The sequence below is a fragment of the Bufo gargarizans genome, chromosome 6, assembly GCF_014858855.1.
Source record: "Bufo gargarizans isolate SCDJY-AF-19 chromosome 6, ASM1485885v1, whole genome shotgun sequence".
Taxonomy (NCBI): Eukaryota; Metazoa; Chordata; class Amphibia; order Anura; family Bufonidae; genus Bufo; species Bufo gargarizans.
Window position 1 is genome coordinate 20,503,725 of NC_058085.1, and position 19,546 is coordinate 20,523,270.

General features: G+C 43.6%; 1 protein-coding gene and 1 pseudogene across 1 annotated transcript in view; one reads left to right on the plus strand and one right to left on the minus strand.

Annotated features, from left to right (window-relative positions):
- The window catches only part of LOC122940390, a 1,294,760-nt pseudogene that overhangs the window by 1,187,590 nt on the left and 87,624 nt on the right, over window positions 1–19,546 (plus strand).
- The window catches only part of LOC122940410 (oocyte zinc finger protein XlCOF7.1-like), a 195,341-nt gene that overhangs the window by 34,271 nt on the left and 141,524 nt on the right, over window positions 1–19,546 (minus strand). The gene's annotated exons all lie outside the window — the stretch shown is intronic.

A 19,546-nucleotide genomic window follows, 5' to 3' on the forward strand; every position in this document is an offset into this window, starting at 1 on the left:
CCGCCATCAGAGATCCGCTCAAGCAACATATATACATATATTTACACAAATTCCCAAGTGCTGTCATGACGGACTCCTGGAAAACTATTTACGTCTAAATTCTACTTTCCAGGACAGAGGTTTTGTGCCAGGAAAGATTAAAGGACCTTAACATGTATAGCTTGGAAGAAAGACGAGACAGAGGGGATATGATAGAAACTTTTAAATACATAAAGGGAATCAGCAAGGTAAAAGAGGAGAGAATATTTAAGAAAAACTGCTACAAGAGGACATAGTTTTAAATTAGAGGACCAAAGGTTTAAAAGTAATATCAGGAAGTATTACTTTACTGAGAGAGTAGTGGATGCATGGAATAGCATTCCTGCAGAAGTGGTAACTGCAAATACAGTGAAGGAGTTTAAGCATGCATGGGATAGGCATAAGGCCATCCTTCATATAAGATAGGGCCAGGGGCTATTCATAGTATTCAGTATATTGGGCAGACTAGATGGGCCAAATGGTTCTCATCTGCCGACACATTCTATGTTTCTAAGTTTCCTCCATAACAGCACACATAAAGCAATACCAGATATACTAGGGAGGTACTACATCCTGTAGGACTTTACGTCCAAAGGCTAGGTCTCTATTAGCAGATAGGTCTAGTCTGTAGAAGGTTTGAAAACTAGACCAGGTAGCTGCCCTGCAGATTTGTTCCAGTGAGGCATTAGCTCTTTCCGCCCAAGAAGCAGCCACTGCTTGAGTAGAATGGGCTGTAACTTTGAATAGGCAGTCTTTATTCTGGAAAGTATACGCTTGCTGGATTATTGACTTACTCCATCTTGCAATAGTGGATTTTGAAGCTTGTTTTCCCTTAGTCTTCTCTGCGAATTGTACAAATAAAGCTGAATCTTTCCTGAAGGGGCGAGTGACTTCTAAATATTGTTGTCACGGAAGGTGTACAGGAAACAAGACAACAAAAAATGAATATAAGACTCACTGGATCCAAAACTAAGGAACAAAAAGGGAGACCCCTGCATCAGACCTGGCACTCTCCCTGACTGCTCAGCCTATGCGAAAATCCCAATTTTAGATGATCGCATATCCTCGTACCTCGACTGTATAACACCTGAACACCCTATAATAGTGAGGGGGCACGACCACCGGCTCCCTACACTAGATACCGAGGGAGTCAGGGTCACCTGGGATCCAGAAAAACACAAATGAATGCACAACACTTATCTTGTAGAAGACTGGGAAGTAGGAACAGCATGCACACACACTCCAGGAAGTAATATAAACCGCAAACTGATGCACTATGGGGAGGAATTTAAAGGGATGCAATCAGTACAACTACATGACAGCTGAGAGAGGCTAACGAGATGAGGAACTGAAAGCAAAACAAAGGAAGCTCAAGGAGGAGGTTCTGAAAGGCATCTGTCAGAGCTTCTCAGATGTCTGGTGGTGACAGTACCCCTCCTTCTACGAGTGGACTCCGGACACTCAGAGCCCACCTTCTCAGGATGGGACCTATGGAAAGCCCTGATGAGACGAGTGGCCTTAATGTCCGTCACTGGGACCCACATCCTCTCCTCAGGACCATAACCCTCCCAATGAACGAGGTACTGGAGAGAACCGCGGACAACACGAGAATCCACAATCCTAGAGACCTGAAATTCAAGATTACCATCAACCATAATCGGAGGAGGAGGCAAAGACGAGGGTACAATGGGTTGGACATAAGGTTTTAATAAGGACTTATGAAAAACATTATGGATCTTCCAAGTCTGAGGAAGATCAAGACGGTAGGCAACAGGATTGATGACAGACAGGATTTTGTAAGGCCCAATAAACTTAGGACCCAACTTCCAGGAGGGAACCTTCAATTTGATATTCTTAGTAGACAACCACACCAGATTACCAACATTCAGGTCCGGACCAGGCACACGTCTCTTATCTGCCACACGCTTATATCTCTCACTCATGCTCTTTAGATTATCCTGAATCTTTTGCCAAATAGATGACAAAGACGAGGAGAATCTGTCCTCATCAGGTAAACCAGAAGACCCCTCTCCCGAGAATGTCCCAAACTGCGGATGAAACCCATATGCACCAAAAAATGGTGACTTATCAGAGGACTCCTGACGACGGTTATTTAAAGCAAACTCAGCAAGGGACAAAAAAGAACACCTATCCTCCTGATTCTCCGCCGCAAAACAGCGCAGATATGTCTCCAGATTCTGATTGACGCGCTCTGTCTGGCCATTCGACTGCGGGTGGAAAGCAGAAGAGAATGACAACCGAACCCCCAAACGAGAACAGAAAGCCTTCCAGAATCTGGAAACAAACTGCGTGCCCCTATCAGAGACTATGTCTGAAGGAATACCATGCAATTTGACAATGTGATCAATAAATGCCTGCGCCAGCGTCTTAGCATTGGGCAAGTCAGGAAAAGGGATAAAATGCACCATTTTGCTAAAACGGTCCACCACCACCAGAATCACAGTCTTCCCCGAGGAACAAGGCAGGTCCGTAATGAAGTCCATGGACAGATGGGTCCAAGGACGGGAAGGAAAGGACCTGATGGCCGTGAATGAGGGACTTTGGCACGAGCGCAGGTCTCGCAGGCTGCCACAAAACCCTCAACCGACTTACGAAGTGTCGGCCACCAGAATCTCCGAGCGATGAGATCCACTGTGGCTCTTGCCCCCGGGTGCCAAGCAAGGACTGTATCGTGGTGTTCCTTAAAAATCTTGTGTCTTAAAGCGAGAGGCACAAACAACCTCCCAGGAGGACAAAGATCAGGAGCCTCTGACTGGGCTGCCTGCACCTCTGCCTCCAATTCAGGAAAAAGAGCAGAAACCACCACACCTTCAGCCAAAATGGGACCCGGGTCTTCAAAATTCCCACCTCCCGGAAAACAACGTGACAGGGCATCTGCCTTCACATTCTTAACCCCAGGGCGGAACGTGACAACAAAATTAAACCTTGAAAAGAACAAAGACCATCTGGCCTGTCTCGGGTTCAGACGCTTGGCTGACTCGAAGTAGGCTAGATTTTTATGGTCAGTAAACACGGTAATAGGGTGTCTGGCTCCCTCTAGCCAATGGCGCCATTCCTCAAAAGCCAACTTGATGGCCAACAACTCCCTATCTCCCACATTGTAATTTTTCTCTGCGGAGGAGAGTTTCTTCGAGAAAAAGGCACACGGTCGCCATTTGGCAGGAGAGGAACCTTGAGACAATACCGCACCCACACCCACCTCAGAAGCATCAACCTCAACTATGAAGGGTAGAGAAATATCAGGTTGTACCAAGATGGGAGCGGAAGCAAACCTCTCCTTGATATCAGAAAAGGCCTTACGCGCCTCTACCGACCAGGAAGAAAAATCTACCCCCTTTCTAGTCATATCAGTGAGTGGTTTAACAACAGAGGAATAATTCAAAATAAACTTCCTGTAATAATTGGCAAAGCCCAAAAAACGCATCAGCGCCTTCTGATTTTCAGGAAGCTCCCACTCAAGCACAGCGTGGACCTTCTCGGGGTCCATGCGAAAACCAGAAGCGGAGAGAAGAAACCCCAGAAATTGAATTTCTGGAACCGCAAACACACATTTTTCCAGTTTCGCGTACAATTTATTCTCCCGCAGGATGAGCAAGACCTGACGTAAGTGTTCCTTATAAAAGTTTTGAAATCAGGAGAAAAAATCTAAATGTCATCCAAATACACGAATACAAATTTCCCCATTAAATGATAAAAAATGCTGTTCACAAAATGCTGAAAAATGGCTGGAGCATTCATCAAACCAAAAGGCATAACCAAATTCTCAAAATGGCCCTCAGGGGTATTGAAGGCCATCTTCCATTCGTCTCCTTCTCTGACCCTGACCAGGTTGTATGCCCCTCTTAGATCTAATTTGGAAAAAACTTTAGCCCCAACAATCTGGTTAAACAGGTCCGGGATCAGAGGAAGCGGATAAGGGTCGCGAATTGTGATACTGTTCAGCTCCCTGAAATCCAGACGAGGTCTTAAAGAGCCATCTTTTTTCTTAACAAAGAAAAAAACAGCGGCAACAGGTGACTTCAAGTCGTATGTGTCCTTTTCTCAGACTCTCAGAGATATAAGCACGCATAGCGACCCTTTCAGGTTGGGAGAGATTGTATAAACGAGATTTAGGCAGCTTGGCGCCTGGGATGAGATTAATAGGGCAATCGTACTCCCTGTGCGGGGGCAAATCCTGAACTCCGCTCTCAGAGAAGACATCCGAAAATTCTGAGAGAAAAGATGGTACAGTCTTAGTAGAAACCTCAGAAAGAGATGTCGTGAGGCAATTCTCTCTGCAAAAGTCATTCCAACCATTTATTTGCCTCGCTTGCCAATCAATGGTGGGGTTATGTTTAGTGAGCCAGGGTAGCCCCAACACTAGAGGAGTAGGCAATCCGCTAAGGACGAAACATGACACATCCTCAACATGAGCATCACTCACAATTAAACGGATATTGTGAACTATGCCCTTTAATGATTTCTGAGAAAGTGGAGCGGAATCAATAGCAAAAACAGGAATATCCTTTCCCAAAGTGCATACCTGGAAACCATGAGTTATCGCAAATTGATTATCAATGAGATTGACAGCTGCTCCACTATCTACAAAAATCTCACAAAAAATGTTCTTGCTCTCTAGCGCCACCCTGGCAGGCAGGACAAAACGGGAACTACAAGCAAACGGAAAACCTTCAATTTCCGCCTCAACCCTGCCAATGTTAACAGATGGAACATTTTTAAAGGATTTTTTCCTTTTTGTTTCTTTATTATTCTCAAAAGACTGTCTGAATCTCCTAGAGGGACAAACATTTGCCAAATGATTTATACCTCCACAACAAAAACAAACCTTCCCATGCGGGCTGAATCTTCTATTGTCAGAGGCAATCAACCCCAGCTGCATGGGCTCCTGCTCAGAAGGGGTTGACAGCGACTGAGACCCCTGCGCACTGAATGAGACCACTGCACTGTCCTGGGATTGAGTATGACAGGAAGGAGTGATCTCTCCTCTCTCTCTAAGACGCCTGTCAATACGAACGGCCCGAGACATGGCAGAGTCCAAGGAGGTTGGCCTCTCATGAAAGGCAAATGCATCTTTCAATCCCTCTGAAAGACCATGGCAAAATTGACTTCGGAGTGCAGCATCATTCCAACCAGTATCAGCTGCCCATCTCTGAAATTCTGAGCAGTATATCTCTGCGGATTGTTTACCCTGGCATAACAGACGTAGTCTAGACTCAGCCAAAGCAATACGATCCGGATAATCATATATCTGACCCAGGGCTAAAAAGAATTCATCCACTGAACGGAGGGACCGTGCCCCCACCGGCAGCGAAAAGGCCCACGACTGAGCGTTGCCCCTGAGCAGCGATATAATGATCCCCACCCTCCGTTCCTTATCACAAGAGGAATGGGGAAGAAGGCGAAAATGGAGTTTGCAAGCCTCTCTAAAACGCACAAAATTCTCACTACCCCCGGAGAACGTATCCGGGAGCGAGATCTTAGGCTCAGAACAAACTCCATGAACGCAAGCTGAACCGGTCACTTGAAACTGAGAAAGAGTCTTATGCAGATCCTCCAATGAAAGACCCTGGAAGCGTTCAGTCAAAAGTGAAACCGAATCCATGCTTGAGACGGTTTTGGCGGTTTATAATGTCACGGAAGGTGTACAGGAAACAAGACAACACAAAATGAATATACGACTCACTGGATCCAAAACTAAGGAACAAAAAGGGAGACCCCTGCATCAGACCTGGCACTCTCCCTGACTGCTCAGCCTATGCGAAAATCCCAATGGTAGATGATCGCATATCCTCGTACCTCGACTGTATAACACCTGAACACCCTATAATAGTGAGGGGACACGACCACCGGCTCCCTACACTAGATACGGAGGGAGTCAGGGTCACCTGGGATCCAGCAAACAGAAAAACACAAATGAATGCACAACACTTATCTTGTAGAAGACTGGGAAGTAGGAACAGCATGCACACATACTCCAGGAAGTAATATAAACCGCAAACTGATGCACTATGGGGAGGAATTTAAAGGGATGCAATCAGTACAACTACATGACAGCTGAGAGAGGCTAACGAGATGAGGAACTGAAAGCAAAACAAAGGAAGCTCAAGGAGGAGGTTCTGAAAGGCATCTGTCAGAGCTTCTCAGATGTCTGGTGGTGACAATTGTATTACTAAACGACGAACTAGAGTATGAAAACTTTGTTATTTCACATTCTTCAAATCTGTACAAATACAACTTTTGGCATAAAGGCTGGGTCTAATTTTAAGATTACTCTATCATCCAGAATCCTCATATATGGTTCTCTTGAAGAAAAAGCCTGTATCTTTCCTACTCTCCTTGCCGATGTTATGGCCACTAGAAATACTCTTTTGAAAGATTGCATTTTTATTTCACAGTTTTCTAAAGGTTCTAAAGGAGGTTTACATAGGTGCTCCAATACTAGTGACAAGTCCCAAGGAGGGACTGACTTTCTTACCAGAGGTCGGATTCTGGAGATGGCACGAGAAAATGTTTTTATCCAATTGTGCTCTGCTAGAGGAAAGTCAAGAAACCAACTCAAAGCCGAAATCTGAACTTTTATAGTACTGGGCCTGAGACCCATGTCAAAACCTTCCTGCAGAAATTCTAGAATGTCCTGAATAGAAGTGGAAACTGACTCTTTGTGAAGAGAAACAAACCAGGAACGGAATTTTTTTCAAATCTTACCGTAGATGGCAGAAGTAACCATCTTGTGACTTCGAAGCATGGTTGTTATAACTCTTTCTGACAGGCCCCTGGCTCTTAATATCTGCTCTTCAGAATCGAAGCTGCCAGCTTCAACCTGTGCATTTGTGGATGCCAAAGAGGTCCCTGAGACAATTTGGAGCCAGCTTTGTTTCGGCCAATATGGAGCTATTAAGACCAGAGTTACTCGTTCTGACCTCAGTTTTTTTTGGCCCAATTAGAGGAAAATGCGGGAAGGCATAGGCCAGATCCAGATCCCAACTCTGAGACAAAGCATCTACTGCCACTGGTCTGTCCCATAGATTTAGTGAAAAGAAAAAGGGAAAACGAGTATTTTTTATTGTGGCAAAGAGGTCTAATTGAGGAGTCCCCCATTTCTTGCAAAGTAGATGAAATACTTCTTTTTTTGAGACACCATTTCCCTGGACGTATAGAATGTCTGCTTAAGAAATATGCGGTCACATTTTTCTCTCCTTTCAGGTGTATTGCTGAGAATGACAGTACATTTTTCTCTGCCCAGCTGAATATCCGGTCTGATAAATGTTGAAGGAGTGGAAATCTTGACCCCCTTGATGTTTTAGGAATGATACTGTTGTAATGTGGTCTGAGAGAACCCATACATGTAGGCCCTTTAGAAGATTCTCCGCTTTTAGGAAAGTTTCCAAGACTGCTCTCAACTCCCTGAAGTTTTAGGACCTGTGAGAGAGATTGTGACCCCAGGGACCCTGAAAGTATAAGTCCTGCACCTGCGCTCCCCAGCCCAACTTGCTGGCATCCGTTGTTACTAGAATCTGAGGTTCTAAAGTCCATGGAATTCCCAATGATAAGTTCTTTGGATCTATCCACCATGAAAAATTCCGTCTTACCGACTTTGGAATGCGGATCTTCTGATCCAAAGAATTTAGATCTTGGTTCTAACAAGTCAGAACTGTTTTCTGCAAAGGTCTTGAATGGAATTGACTCCAGGGGACTGTGGTGATGCAAGACGTCATTAACCCCAGGATTTTCATGGCTGTTCTTATAGACCAGACTTCTTTCCTTTGGAATAAGAAAATCTCCTGGCGCATCTTTGCATGTTTCTCTACCGGCAGGAATGAATGTTGTTTTTCCGAGTCCAATAGGGTGCCTAAGAAAATCTTCCTTGTTTCTGGAATAAGGTTCAATTTTTCTAGGTTTATGATCCATCCCAAATGGGAGAGACTCGTCAAGGTGAATTCCAGCGGTCTCATTAGAATGGTGGCAGATGGAGATGTCAATAGGAAGTTGTCGTATTTTTTGACGGAATGTCCCCAGACCAAATTTTAAGCCACAATGCTCGTCTGGAGGCATATGAAAGGGAACTGCCTCTGGCAGCGAATCTAATAGATTCCGCCGAAGCATCAGAGACAAATACAGTTGCCATTTTTAAGAGTGGAATGGACTCCAGAATTTCTTCCCTGGAGGTTTTCATCTTTAGATGGTTCTCTAGTTGGGAAAGCCATATAAATAACGATCGAGACAGTGAAGTAGCGGTATTGATCAATGTAGAAAATACCATCCAGATTTTTTTCAGATACCATCTATTTTTCTATCCATAGCGTCCTTAAGTTGCGAGGAATCCTCAAAGGGCAAGGAGGTTTTTTTTAATTACTTTTGCAATGAGTATGTAAATTTTCGGGGTATCCACCCACAATTTTGTATCTTCTGCATTAAAATCTAGTCTCTTTTCCGCTTCCTCCCATTTCTCCAATATGAGTAATTTTAGATTTTCATTTACCGGAAAGTGTGTTTACTTTTTTGCTTTTAGTCCGCCAAACATCTCGTCCTGTATATAACGAGGTTGAGCGACTTCCTCTACGTCCATTGTCTGATGGACAGCAGAAATTAGAAAGTCTAAATCCTCGGATGAAAAAAACAACCTTTTTTCCCTCTTCCGCAGGACAAGAAGCAATTTCATCTTCCTCAATATCATCCATTTCTCCCTCTGATCTAATTTTACTAGTGGATTCATCCTCTGAATCTGAGTCAATATCAGCTCTAGGTCTTCTAACATGAGACTGAGGAACAGATTTTGTCATTAATTTGACCACTGAGGAGTGTACTTCCTCCTTTATAATCTTCGTAATTTCAGCTGATAAAGATGACTGTTCTTCTTTTATCATTTTATCAATGCAGGAGCTGCAAAGTTGTTTAAAGTAAGACTCTGCCAGCTTCTTAGCACAACTATAGCATATTTTTACTTTCTTTTTAGGTTCAGAAGAATTTTTATGCACCACATCTTTATCATCCTGAAATTACAAAACAAACTGCTAGCTATGCAGCAATCCAAAAGTACTATTACAGGGCCTATACAGCACACCTGACTTACATGACCCTGGGCAGGAGGTTCTGAACCCGACACAGACTGACCAGACACTGGACCTTTCATGGTGGAGTACACAAACATTTGATTTCCCACCATATCTTTATAGTCCTGCCCCCTTCCGCTGCCAGTCTGCTCCTCCCTCTTCTGGGACTCCATCCTACAGGAGAATCCCGATATGGATAATGCAAGTCCATTCCTAATGGGGACTCATGCATTGATAGGCTAGCCACACCGCACCAGGCATTCCAGCGTGCCCTCTCGACGGACATCTCACAAGAGGACATCACTTGGCTTGCAGAGGCCCAATATGGCTGCACCCTGCACGTGAAACGGAGAAGGAAGATGCAGTACGGAGCCAAGAGCCTCTCCAGAAAGGAAGCGGACACCGCAACCAGACCCCGCAGCCTCAATGGGCACTGGTAAGGCCAGGGGACCCCGCTAAAGGGGTGCTAGCAAAGCCCTCCGGTTCAGGGATGGAAGTAGAGTCATAAACCCCCCTAATCCTATCCTGGGTTCCTATGCCAAAGCATAAACTTTTTCCCATAACAGGGATCCTCTCTGTTGGCTGCTGTAAGGGACACAAAGAACACTGGAGTTAGAGGGGCTTTACACCTCTCTGTGCTTCCTGTCGCTATAGAGGTACATAAGGACATCCTCCATATGTACTGTCATGGAGGACGTCCTGGAAATCGGTAATTAGTCTTACTGGTAAATGTTTTTTCCAGGAGTCCAACATGACAGCACATGGGAGGTTATCCTTATAGGCCTCTGTAGAGACAGGAAGCAAGAGAGTTTAAAAGGCCCCTCCCCACCCCCTTATTCAGTGTCTTATAAATCACTACACCTAAAAACTTTTCCTCAAGTAATATACTTAGTGTTTCGAATTTCACAATGTTAACAGCACATTGTTATTATATAAGTATATGTGAAAAAAAAAAAAAAATATATATATATATATATATATATATATACACAGGGAGTGCAGAATTATTAGGCAAGTTGTATTTTTGAGGATTCATTTTATTATTGTACAACAACCATGTTCTCAATGAACCCAAAAAACTCATTAATATCAAAGCTGAATATTTTTGGAAGTAGTTTTTAGTTTGTTTTGTTTTAGCTATTTTAGGGGGATATCTGTGTGTGCAGGTGACTATTACTGTGCATAATTATTAGGTAACTTAACAAAAAACAAATATATACCCATTTCAATTATTAATTTTTACCAGTGAAACCAATATAACATCTCAACATTCACAAATATACATTTCTGACATTCAAAAACAAAACAAAAACAAATCAGTGACCAATATAGCCACCTTTCTTTGCAAGGACACTCAAAAGCCTGCCATCCATGGATTCTGTCAGTGTTTTGATCTGTTCACCATCAACATTGCGTGCAGCAGCAACCACAGCCTCCCAGACACTGTTCAGAGAGGTGTACTGTTTTCCCTCCTTGTAAATCTCACATTTGATGATGGACCACAGGTTCTCAATGGGGTTCAGATCAGGTGAACAAGGAGGCCATGTCATTAGATTTTCTTCTTTTATACCCTTTCTTGCCAGCCACGCTGTGGAGTACTTGGACGCGTGTGATGGAGCATTGTCCTGCATGAAAATCATGTTTTTCTTGAAGGATGCAGACTTCTTCCTGTACCACTGCTTGAAGAAGGTGTCTTCCAGAAACTGGCAGTAGGACTGGGAGTTGAGCTTGACTCCATCCTCAACCCGAAAAGGCCCCACAAGCTCATCTTTGATGATACCAGCCCAAACCAGTACTCCACCTCCACCTTGCTGGAATCTGAGTCGGACTTGAGCTCTCTGCCCTTTACCAATCCAGCCACGGGCCCATCCATCTGGCCCATCAAGACTCACTCTCATTTCATCAGTGCATAAAACCTTTGAAAAATCAGTCTTGAGATATTTCTTGGCCCAGTCTTGACGTTTCAGCTTGTGTGTCTTGTTCAGTGGTGGTCGTCTTTCAGCCTTTCTTACCTTGGCCATGTCTCTGAGTATTGCACACCTTGTGCTTTTGGGCACTCCAGTGATGTTGCAGCTCTGAAATATGGCCAAACTGGTGGCAAGTGGCATCTTGGCAGCTGCACGCTTGACTTTTCTCAGTTCATGGGGTTATTTTGCGCCTTGGTTTTTCCACACGCTTCTTGCGACCCTGTTGACTATTTTGAATGAAACGCTTGATTGTTCGATGATCACGCTTCAGAAGCTTTGCAATTTTAAGAGTGCTGCATCCCTCTGCAAGATATCTCACTATTTTTGCCTTTTCTGAGCCTGTCAAGTCCTTCTTTTGACCCATTTTTCCAAAGGAAAGGAAGTTGCCTAATAATTATGCACACCTGATATAGGGTGTTGATGTCATTAGACCACACCCCTTCTCATTACAGAGATGCACATCACCTAATATGCTTATATGGTAGTAGGCTTTCGAGCCTATACAGCTTGGAGTAAGACAACATGCATAAAGAGGATGATGTGGTCAAAATACTCATTTGCCTAATAATTCTGCACTCCCTGTATATATATATATATATATATATATATATATTATAAGCAGAGCCCTTGTAGCACGGTGGATTTTTACTGGAGTAGGGTTCCCACCCCTTTTCACTAATAAATTCAAAGACTCCAGTCAAGTTTTTCGCATAAAACTTGACTGGAGTCTTTGAATTTATATATATATATATATATATATATATATATATATATATATATTGGTGCTGTCGTGTTGGACTCCTGGAAAAACAATTACTGTTAAGACTAATTACCGATTTCCAGGACGTCCCACATGACAGCACATGGGAGAAATACCCAATCACTTTAACTTTTTTAGGGGGGTGGGACCACTGCTTGAAGGACCTTCCGTCTAAACACTAAATTTTGATTAGTGAGGAGGTCCAAATGATGTTTGCAAAAAGTATTATAATTTGTCCATGTAGCTGCTCTACAGATTTGCTCTATCGTGGCATTAGCTTTCTCTGCCCACGATGTTGCATAGCCCTGGTCGAATGGGCTTTCATGGAGATTGGACAGTCCTTTTTTTGTAAAGAGGATGCCTCTCGAATTGTATCTTTTACTAAATATACTTTGGCAAGATGGATCACTTTCTGGCCTTTATTTTTTAACTCTATGCTGAATGAATAAATTTGAATCCTGTCTCCAAGATTCTGTTGACTGGAGATATTTAACTATCATTCTGCGCACATTCAAGCAATGGAAACGCTCCACTTTGGCATTTCTAGGAGAATTACAAACAGAAGGAAGAATTATTTATTGCTCTTTATGGAAGGAGGAGACTACTTTCGGTAAAAAAGCTGGGTCTAATTTTAAGATTACTCTATCATCAAGAATCTTTACATAGGGTTCTTTCATAGCGATAGCTTGACTCTCCCCTATCCTACAGGCAGAGGTAATAGCTACAAGGAAGGCAGCTTTAATGGTCAAATATTTTGAGATATCATCTAATGGTTCAAACGGAGGTTCACAAAGAGAGTTTATGACTAAGATTAAATGTTTGGATCATTTGTCTTATTGTGGGTCTTAATCTGGAAACGGCTTTGAAAAACCTCTTAACCCATCTATGTTCAGCTAATGGGAAATCTAGGAAAGCCAAAATAGGACTTTTAAGGTACTCGGTCTCAAACCTAAATCAAAACCTTTCTGGAGAAAGTCTAGTCTAATGGTAGGTGAGGAACCGTCTGTGTCTTCCGTGGACAACCAGGAACCAAATTATATGGCAGAAGTAACTGGCTTGTGACTATATTGTAACGCGTTGCAATTACTTTTTCCAAAAGACCTTACCTTTTCAGCATTTCCCTTTCAAAGTCAAGGTTTTCAGATCTGGGTGTTTTAGAGGGCCTTGAACCAGAAGATCCTGTCTCCTTGGGAGGATTAATGGCTCTTCTATGCACATTGCTCTGAGGAGCGAGTACAAGCTCCTTTTGGGCCAGGCCAGAGTAATCAATAGCACCTTTGTCGTGCTCTCGCCAATCTTACTCAATACTGCCGGAATAAGAGACATTGGTGGGAAGGCATAGGCGAAATCCATGTTCCAGGCTTGTGACATTGCATCCACTGCTAAAGGATTGTCTCCTGGATTTAGAGAGTAAAAACTGCTTGTTTTTGTGTTTACCCTGGTCACAAATAGGTCTATCTGAGGCTGACCCTATTTGTGACATAACTCCTGGAATACTACTTTGTTTAGCATCCACTCTCCAGGATCGACATTTTTCCTGCTCAGAAAATTTGCTGTCATGTTTTCTTTGCCCCTTAGATGGAAGGCTGAGATTGATAACACGTTTGATTGGGCCTAGAGAAAAGCTGGAATTAGACTTACCGGTAATTCGGTAGGAACAGAGAGAGGGTTTAAATCCCCCCTCCCACCACCAGCACCAGTGTGTCCAAAATTACAGAGACAGAAAACAAAGGTGGTGAGAAAAAAAAAGTCAAGAGGCTATTAATTCATAACCTCCAAGATCAGGACCAAATTTAGGGTAGGGAATATATGTGCCGTCGTGGCGATTTTGTGGAAACTGAATTACCGGTAAGTCTAATTCCGGTTTTCCACCTCATCACCACGACGGCCACGAGGAGATATAAAAAGTTATGAACTAGGAAGGGTGGGACGACCGCCTGGAGGACTTTACGTCCAAAAGAGAAGTCTGAACTACTAGACAAGTCTAGCCTATAGTGTTTCATAAAGGTGTGAATGCTGGACCATGTGGCAGCTTTACAGATGTCCTCTAGAGAAGCTCCAGCCCTCTCGGCCTGGGAAGAGGACATAGCTCGGGTCGAGTGGGCTCTTAGGTTTGAGGGGCAAGGTAGGCCCTGGATTTCATAACAAAGAGAAATGGAGTCTTTAATCCATCGTGCTAGAGAGGACTTGGAGGCTTTTAGGCCCTTATTCTTACCTGAGAATAGGACTAACAGGTTATCAGTTTTACGGAATTCTTTTGTAACTTCAAGGTACCATAAAACCGAGCGTCTCACATCTAGTGAATGGAAACTGGATTCTCTACAATTAGAGGGATTACTACAAAAAGAAATGCAAAATTATCTCCTGGTTTCAGTGGAAATTGGATACCATTTTAGGAAGAAAACCGGAATCTAGCCTAAGAATTATTCTATCATCGGTGATATGGAGATAGGGTTCTTGTATTGATAGGGCTTGAATTTCACCTAGCCTTCTTACGGATGTGATGGCAACAAGAAAAGAGGTTTTTAGAGATTGTTCCATTAAGCACCTATCTGACAGGGGCTCGAAAGGGGCGAGTGTCAGGCCTGTGAGCACTGTATTTAGGTCCCAGGTAGGGATCCGGGATTTTAGAGAAGGACGGAGCCAAGAAGCTGCTTTCATAAATCTTCTAATCCACCGGTGGTTGGCTAGATCTTAAATCGAAGAAAGAAGCTAGGGCCGAGACCTGTACCTTCAGGGTGGAAGGTCTAAGACTTAGCTCGAGACCTTGCTAGAGGAACTCTATGATTTTTTGAAAGTTAGGAGGACCTAAGTTCGGGGCAGGGTTAACGATCCAGGAGCAAAACCTCTTCCAAATTTTCAGATAGATCGAATAGGTGACTTTCTTTCTACTTGCTTTCAGAGTAGAGATTACCTGATCAGAGAGACCTTGTGATTTCAACATCTGGACCTCAGGATCCAGGCTGATAATTTTAGGAAGCTCGGGTTGTGGTGTAGGATTGGCCCCTGGTGAAGCAGGTCCCTCCTGGATGGGAGAGGCCACGGGTTCTCTACTGATAGTTTCTTTAGGGAAGGGAACCAGCTTCTCTTCGGCCAATAAGCAGCTATTAATATTAGGGTTGTATCTTCTTGGTTGAGCTTCTGGATTTTCTTGGGAAGTAGAGGCAGGGGTGGAAATGCATAACAGAGGTTCCAATTCAACCGTATCGTGAGTGCGTCCAGCGCCCAGGGATTGTCCCGTGGATTTAGGGAGCAGAACATTGGTACCTTCGTGTTCATCTTTGAACAAGTCTATTTGAGGGGTGCCCCATATGTCTATTAGCATTTGAAACACGTCCTGGTTCAGAGACCACTCAGTGTAGTCTATTAGCTGTCAACTGAGGTAGTCTGCTTCTACGTTAAGTGCTCCCTTCAGGTGAATTGCAGAGATGGATCTTACGTGGGACTCTGCCCAATTGAAGATCTTCCCTGCCATGAACATCAGCTTTCCTGATCTCGTCCCTCCTTGGCGAGAGAGGTACACTATTGCTGTTGTGTTGTCGGAAAGGACCTTCACGTGCAGGCCCTCGAGCAGGTCTTCTGCTGCCTTTAACGTTTTCCAAACCGCTTTCAGCTCTCTGAAGTTGGAGGATTGAGAGCGAGTTGTTGGCGGCCAGGAACCCTGGAAAATAATGATCTCCCACTTTCGCTCCTCATCCTTTTTCGCTTGCGTCTGTTAGGACTTAGATGTAAGGAGTCTTCTCCCAAGGAACTCCTAAGGACAGTTTTTTTGCGCTCACCCACCAGTCTAGGGAGGCTTTTACTGTTGGAGGGATAAACACCTTGTGATTTAAAGAACCCTGCTGTCTGTCCCAGACTTTGAGAATCCACGTCTGGAGGGATCGGAAGTGCGACTGACTCCAGGGGACAGAAGGAATGCAAGACGAGAGGAGCCCCAGAAGGCTCATGGCTTCCCTTATAGGACAAGACCACCATAGTGATGTTGTCTGAGAAGATCCTTGGATGCTTCCCTTTTACAATATTTTTGGCCTGTTTCAGAGTCTTCAGAGCCGCTGTTAGCTCTTTTAAGTTCCCAGGCTCTCTAGAGGTGAACATTCTCCTTGAAAATATAGATCCACCACCTAGGCTCCCCAGTCTAACTTGCTGGCATCTGTGGTTACCGTCACCATTGGATCCAGCTTCCAGGGAATTCCTTTCTGTAGGTTGTTAACCACCAGTTTAGGGAGTTCTTAACCCTGTGGTAAGGAAAAATCCTTTTGTCTAGAGATTCTTGACTCTTGTCCCACCGAGAAAGTATCAGTTTCTGTAATGGTCTTGAATGAAAATGGGCCCAGGAAATCATGGGTATGCAAATGTCATGATGCCCGGAATCCTCACTGCCTCTCTGATCGTGCAACTTTTCTTCTTTTTGCAGTGTTGGAATTTTATAACCATGGTATTTTGTTTGGTTATAGGTAGAAAATACATTTCTTTCACTGAATCTAGAAGTGTACCCAAGAAAATCTTCCTGGTTTCCAATCGCAGATCTGATTTGATAAAGTTGACAATCCATCCTAATTTTGACAGGACCTCCAGTGTTAACTGAAGATGATCTTTTAATATCTTCTAAGATTGGGCTGTTAATAAAAAATCATCCTGGTATGGGATTATAATTATTTTGTAGTGTCTTAGGTAAGCCATCCCTTCTACTATCAATTTGGTAAAGATCCTCGGAGCGGACGAGATTCCGAATGGCAGACACTGAAACTGGAAATGATGTATGTGGCTGTTCACTTTTATTGAAAATCTCAGATATTTTTGATGATGATGAGGTGGAATAGGGATATGATAATATGCATCCTTCAGGTCTACTGTGCACATGAATGCTGCTGGGTGATGAGTGGAATGACTGACCAAATAGATTCCATCTTGAACTTCCGATAGGAGATCCGCCTGTTCAGGAATTGGAGGTTTATAATTGTCCTGAACGATCCATTAGTTTTTTTTTTACCAGGAATAGTTTGGAATAATGACCTTTGAAATGTTGATGCGAAGGTACTAGAACAATGGCCTTAATCTTGCACAGACTTGCAGAGACTGAATATCCTGTAGAAGTTGATTCTGTCAAGTTTCTGAGTGAGGATTGGTTATCTGAAAACACTGTGGGGGAGGAGACTTGAATTCTAGTTTGTAAACCTTCTGAATGTTTTCGATTACCCAGGGAATTTGGAAATCCATTCCTGGCTGAAAAAACGAAGTCTTCCTCGAACCAGGATGGAGTCACTGTTTACCGGGATTATTTGTGTTCTTAGGGTTGAGAAGGAACCCTCTTCCTCTGCCTCCTTTCGGGTAGCTCCATCTACCAGATTTTCCCTTTTTTCTACTCGATAAGTACTGGGACTGTCTGTTTGTTCTCTGAAAGGGCTGACTTTTCCTGGGCTTCTCTTCTGGAAATCCTTTTTTCTTGTCAGCCGCTCTTTCTAAAATGGTGTCCAATACCGGTCCGAATACGTAAGAACCGGAAAACAGTATTGCCCACAATTTATTTTTAGAAGCTATGTCGCCCGTCCAGGTCTTCAGCCACAAGGCCCTTCTAGCGGTTCTACTTCATGCTGCAAAACGGATAGATTCCGCAAAAGTGTCACCCATGAAAGCTGTGGCCATTTTTTGCGCAGACAGAGAATCTAGAATTACTTCTCTAGGTGTCTTGAGCTTTAAATGGTTAAAGAGAAGACGACTTCTGAATTCTCAAGGAATGGAAAGTTTCTTTTCTGCATCTTCCCATTCCTCCAGTATCATCTCTGTCAGATTGGAATTAACCAAAAACAGTTTCCTTTTCTTTGCCCTTAATCCTCCAAATATCTCGTCCTGAGTCGTTTTTGGTTGCTGAACCTCCTCCACCTCCATAGTTTCCCTTACCGCCGATAGTAACGAATCCAGATCTTCCAAAGAAAAGAGGTATTTTTTCTGATCTTCAGAAGAACCTGAAGGAAAGATCAACTCCTCTTCTTCTAACTCCCTGTCAGAATAATAAGTATTTTTGCCCTGTTCGTCTTTTAAACTCTCTTGCTTCCTGTCCCTACAGAGGCCTATAAGGACAATCTCCCATGTGCTGTCATGGAGGACGTCCTGGAAATAAAGATTATTATTGTTATCTAGACAGACATTGCGTTGACCGTTTTGGTTTTTGACGGCTCCTCACAACCACACAAATATTGTCGTTTAATAGATTTATTTTTAACAAGCGGAACAAGCGGCATGACGAAATACAGCGGTCCTTAAACGGTTTCTCTGGCATGTACTCAGGATAGGTCTTCAATAAAAGATTAATATAGAGGTCTAACTGCCAACACCCCTGAACAAACAGCAGGTGGCGCTACAGATACATGTATATGTGGTTACATAATTTTAATTACATGCTAATATGAAAGCATTCAGATCCAGGTGCTGGTTTAAAAAATGTACAATGTTTTCAATAAAGTTTGTATAATGGCCGTGCTTCTTTTTTGGGCCTCCCTAATGTATTTTTGGGACATATTATTCCCTGTTTCAGCTGCACAGCTAGATGCATTTCACTAAGAAGACGGGGAACATATAACTTCTGTGAACTCTGCCATCACTGTATTGCTGTGATGTCGATTTCCTTACTTCACACTATGTTTGTTTTCAGCTCCGGAGCTTACAGAAAACATAAGGAGGAGTATATCACACTTACAGAAAGGCAGGGGCATTGCTAGGTTAAAACATTCGGGGCCTGGGCCCCAGATGTTTTGTCTCAGGTCCCAAATGTACTGCCTGCCAGATAGATACAAGTGTATTGCTGTCCTCAGGACGGCAATACAATTGAATTGAATGCATTGGAAGAGCCGAAGGACCTGTGATGACATCACAGTCCATGTGATCAGTGCTGAAGGCAGTGGTTGAGGACCTGCGATGATGTCACCATCATGTGACCAGTGCGGGAGAGGATGGCGCTCTGCAGTGAAGAGAAGTCCTGGGGAAGAAGCAGTGGCGAGGTCTGCTACATGAGGAGAGGTAAGTGAAGGGAAAGGTTTGGTGTGAGAGCCAGAGGAATGCTGGGGGTTGTGGTTATTTAACTGGGATTTTTAGTTAGCGCTGAAGGGAGGGATGTTATTTACATGAGACTGTATGTTAAGGGAGTGATGATGTTTACATGGGATTGTATGTAAGGAGGAGGCTGGGGAGAGGGGGTGATGTTTTTTATATGTGACTATATATAGAATTATAATTTCTGAGGACACTAAAGGAAGGAATATAAACTACTGGGGGCACTGCAGGGAGAGCATTATAACAGAAGGGGGCAGTATAAATACCGGGGACACTCCAGGGAGAGCATTATAACAGTAGGAGGCAGTATAAATACTGGGGTACTTCAGGGAGAGCATTATAACAGTAGGGAGCAGTATAAATACTGGGGACACTTCAGGGAGAGCATTATAACAATAAAAGGGACAACAGGGACATCCATGGCATCCCCCACAACAGGGACATCATGTTCTGCGTGTTTTCTTTCTGGTTCCTGTTCTCAGGAATCTGTTGATTACCGGCTGTGGAGCCGCGGATCTCTCCGGCTAGTTTCACAGTAGCATTTCCTGTCTCCGGCCGTTCTCCTGTCAGAGATGTCCAGATCCGACACTGCCAGAAGCTGCCAGACACCCACCACCCCCATTCACTATAATGGGGAGCGGCAGAGATCAGGACACAACCCGGAAAACATTCAGAGTAGCGGC